Source organism: Brienomyrus brachyistius, chromosome 2, assembly GCF_023856365.1.
Source record: "Brienomyrus brachyistius isolate T26 chromosome 2, BBRACH_0.4, whole genome shotgun sequence".
Classification (NCBI taxonomy): domain Eukaryota; kingdom Metazoa; phylum Chordata; class Actinopteri; order Osteoglossiformes; family Mormyridae; genus Brienomyrus; species Brienomyrus brachyistius.
The window spans coordinates 11,139,757-11,144,758 of NC_064534.1; positions in this window are offsets into that span (position 1 = coordinate 11,139,757).

The following is a 5,002-nucleotide window of genomic DNA, read 5'->3' on the forward strand; positions in this document are numbered from 1 at the left end:
GTCTCGTGAGCCCCTGTCATTAGACTTTTCATTTATCTGGTTTTAAGGTTGTATTGATCGACCAGTTAAAACAAAACTGTTGAGGCAAGGCCTTGCCTTATGTAACTGACTCAGTCTGGACAAATGTAAAAGGCAGGATAGCGCAAAACAAGTCTTAATTATGCCAGATTGATATTATGATAATGAGGAAATATTTGAGGCCATTTTATAGCTGGTCTGCATAATAATGTACTACACTTCAAGGAGATACACCTCTGCTCAACAGCTGAGTAACGTCTGGCTTGTTAACTACATAATCAGGTAGATAATCACAATCTTTTAGCGTGAATAAGTATATGTGTAGTTTTCAGGTATTATGAACGTTCATATTTCGTATTTGCATGGCAGCAGAGTTTTTATAAACGGCATGTTTAGGGAGCGGAAAGCTTCTGGGTGATGTATAGATGTTTATAGGACTGATTCCTGATGGGATGACAACAGAAGCATGTGACATAGGGGTAGGACAAAGAAACCAGGGGCTCATTGGGGATGGGAATGAAGAGAGAAGAAGCTCCATGGAGGAACAGAAACACAAGACAGCAGAAGGTGAGACACCCAGGCGGAAAATAAGTAAATGGACATCAGGGCAGGTTACATCACTGAGATGTTGAGTGGGGGGATTCTGGCCCTGAGTGCACTTACCACACAGCTCAGTGAATGTGCTTGTTACCTGACTTTGTCCCGGCTGAAGAAATATGCCTGAATGCTGGAAGTAAATATTTCTGACAGGTTTGGTTGACGCTAACATCGCTCACAGAAAACAACCCCATATTAAGTCCAATTCAGAGACCCCAATTCACCCACATTGGCATGTAACAATGGAGGCAGCCAAAATACACAGGGCATACTCAAACTCCTCATAAACATACTTCCAGGTCAACAATTTGACCCACAGTCCTGGAAGTATGAGGCAAACACGCTAACACATTAAAGATGCATTTTTATAAAAACATATTTTGGGTAATCCTACCTCCAGATGGCGATGCTGTTTTTGACTTTTTCATGGCCTTAAAGAGGCCTGTTACAAGGAGACAGTTTCCATTTTTTCATCATGTAATAAGCAGATAGATATTTCCCAAGTATGTAAATTGTGCATAAAATTACTACATAACTATATAAGGCTAAAAATTGCACTGCACTCTTATCAACTAATAAATCTTGTATGGGATAGGAATCTGGAATTTCATAATACTTTCCTCTGTGACTTTGATTCATCTTTGCAAAATGAGTTATGGTAAAGATGGAAAGGAGACAATGTCCAAAAATGTGGTTCATGCTGTTGTGGAGTAGCAGTGAATATTTTGGCATTAGAAAAATGTCTGTTATGACCGGCCACAACTAAACAGAGGCAAATAGTAATCCTCATCCCGAAATGGAAGAACTTGAAAGGGGAAATTTTGGTGTATTTTGGAGTTTCCAGCACAACTAAAATGAATCATGAGACTTCCATTTTTTCATTACACAGCAGCTCAACCCCCGTTCAAGCTCTGGCGTATCTGACCACTGCACTTAACCTGGGCTACTTCAGTAAATATACTGCTGGAACAAATAAAAATAAACCTGGCATTCCATGTGCTGTTTTCTCTTCGTAACTGAATGTAGAGTAGCTTTTTATGTTGTGTAATGAATAAATAGTTGAATATACATAAGTGCTTTTGCATACTAACATATAGTGCCTGATTGCCTCTCCCAAAACATTTACAATTTGATGGACGGAGTATATGTTTAATTCACAGCTGATTACTGTTTTTAATGTTGCTGGACAAAAAGCTTTGCAACCAAAGCACATTAATCACTCTTAAAATAATATCTGGATTTGATTATTCCAGAGACATTCTTCCATGTGGCCCTCATTTATTCCATAAATACATTTGATCCTTGAGGAAACCCAAGCATGCCGGCGAGTGACACCACACATGTGGTCACACAGACATAAAAAAACCCCTCTGGTTTGCTCTCAAGCCCTTTTTTGCCAAGGGAATTACTTTGAACCCAAAGTACGGATGAAACCTCAACACTAACCTTATACAGGATAAGAGACTGAGAGAATAAGACAGCAATAGCACTGTTATAGCCCTTCTGTTATGTCGCTAACAATTGTTTAGGGAAGGTGTAATATTTGACGTCCCTAGTTATACACTTTGGGATTAGGTGAGCATAGTGCAGATCTGTTTTAGACTATATTTGGGGTGAGGGTTTATTTTTAACAATCGCTTTTAGAACAGCAATATAATTGAACTACAGAGAGAACATTAGCGGTGGAACATTTGTGGTTATTTTACGGCAGTGCACTCTTCAGAGTCATAACACAAGCACTTGCACTGAACTCACTAAAGAAAATTTAACTACACAACACCACCCAGGATGCGGTTGATCCCAAGCATGAGAAATTGCAAGTGTGGCGTGACAGCAAGCAATGGAGCTGAGCTGCTTGTTTCACTCAGCCCGTGAGACACAACAACCCGGCATTAGCAAGAACATATTATTTTATGTACAGATTTCATGTATTTGCCACAATAATCGGACTCTTTTTCTATAAGCACTCTTAACTAATGTACATAAAATACAGACTCTTTTCAATTTTTTAAATACTCATACAAACCAAGGAAAAGTATAGCAAGAAAGTGTGTTGCATAAGTTTTAAATGCATGTGATATAATATAACATCTGTTTCATTAAAAGAATCTAATTTACAGCAAGGTAAATTTGACGGTAAAACTGAAGCACGTAGCATGCAATACTTTTAGACAGGCAGAAGGTTACTTGTCAGAAGACATTACATGGTGCTATGTGCAGCAGACCAGGGGTGCCAGCTTTGTTTCATGCTAATGTGTCCAATCATGAATCGAATCTTTTCTGAGAAGATGAAGCAATTACAATGAAACATTTTATATTGTATAATGTCCACTCAGTGGCATCACTGGCTTGGGGTGGCGCGGTAGGGCAGTGTTTAGCACGGTCCCTTCACACCCCTGGGACCTGGGTTCGAGTCTCCGTCATGGCTGCGTGTGTGGTCTTTGCATGTTCTCCCTGTGTAGTCATGGGGTTTCCTCTGGGTGTTCCAGTTCCCCTCCCACAGTTCAAAAATATGCTTAGCTGTGTTGGAGTTACTCATTTGTTTTTGTGTGCGTGTGTACCCTGCAATGGTTTGGTACCCCATCCTTGGTTGTTCCCTGCCTTGTGCATGTAGCCTCTGGGATAGGCTCCAGACCCCTTATAACCCTGAATAGGATAAGTGGTTACAAAAGATGGATGGAGTTAGCTTCCAGTCATGTTCTAATTGCTGATTGTTTACATCCATATCACACCAAGGACACGTTTAATACCAAGCAGACATCCTCCCATGTGATCTGAGTAGGAGAACAAACTTGTGCACGTCACGGGCCTGGATGGAAGCCCTTAACCTGCAGCACGTGGGTGAAGTTAACAGGAACCTCTGAGTGTCTCTCTTGTTTATTAGCCCTGTAGCGGCACACAGGCCGTCCGTCCTGAGCCAAGCCGTAACCGCAGCCTCGGTGCCAAGCAGCCATCAGAGGAGGAGAGCATCTGCGATTGCTACAAATACCACAAAGGGAGCTGCTGCTCTGCTTGAGCGACTTAAATGTTAGCGCTTTTTAAATAGAATATCCGGCAGTAGAAATGGGTCACACTGAGATGCGTAACTTGTTGAATTTTGATTAAAGTTATGTCAACCTTAATTAAAAATGTTAACCTCCTCAGTCGGTGACTCTTAGTAGTTTAAACATGCTTAATAAATGTAACAAAGGAGATCACTCTTGCTCATGTGACATTTCCAATGACCTCCACCCCAATCATATTTTACAATGGGTACATGGAAGCAAATCTCAAAGAATTTTTCTTTATGTTAGCCCCATGTTAAATATTTAAATTTTGCAATTATGAGTTGAAGTTTACTGATAACCCACACAAGGTAACCCTTCCAGTGCTGCAATCTAAATCTCCATTGACTTACGTTAGACAAGTCATAAGGTCATTTTTAGTTCTCATTACCCTGACGTATGAGAGGGAAGGTGTTTCTTGTCCGCACAGACTGTACAGTGCAGCTGCAGACACTGCTGCGTCTGAATAATGACACAATAGACACGGGGTTAAATCTGCTCAGGAATGCTGAACTGTACGCCCATACCGTCACATTCCAGCACATGGGACCAGGCAGTTCCCTCTTCTGTGCAGCTGGCTGCGTTCCAGTTTGTTCACCAGCACGTCGCATCACTACCAGGGCTGAGTCTCTCATTTCCCCGTGCGAGGGACCAGTTGATAGTAGGGCAGAATCTCTCATCGTGGCTCACAGTCACGCTGGTTACTATTAACACAGAAAGAGCCCTGAGAGTACCAATGATGTAGTCCTGACATAACCCTTATGGTCTTTGAGGAAACCCAGACGGGGACCAAAAACTGTAAATTATATAGCACAGATGCAGTCGGTGAGATAGTCCAGACATAATCCTTTTATAGTCGGTGAGATAACGCAAACACAGCCCATGAGATAAGCTAAATGGTGTTAGCGACATAGCCAGTAGCGTAGCAAACATTTAAACCGCGAGTTAAAGGATACGATTATCTGGGTGGGAACACTATGCCTGTGCAAACTGATGAATGAATAGAGTCTTTATACTTGGTGTATCCAGTGTTGAAGTAAGACAAACAGTGGCCTTGCTTTGTTTACTACTGCAGAAGAACAGCCCAGTTTGGCCGCCCATGTGTGGTAATGGCCACACGCAGCATCGGTTTGTACAGCTTTCCCGGAAAACGCCAGCTCCTTCTGGGAGAGACAGACTTCAATGAAGATTTATCTGCATTTGCCACCAGCAACAATTATGTTCCACTGTATGCAGTGGAGGGTTTGGCTGTATGAAGATTTCTTTCTCTGGCCGATGATCTGACCGTGTCTGGATGCGTTAATGGAAACATTCTAGAAGGTTTCATGACAGGAACACGAATC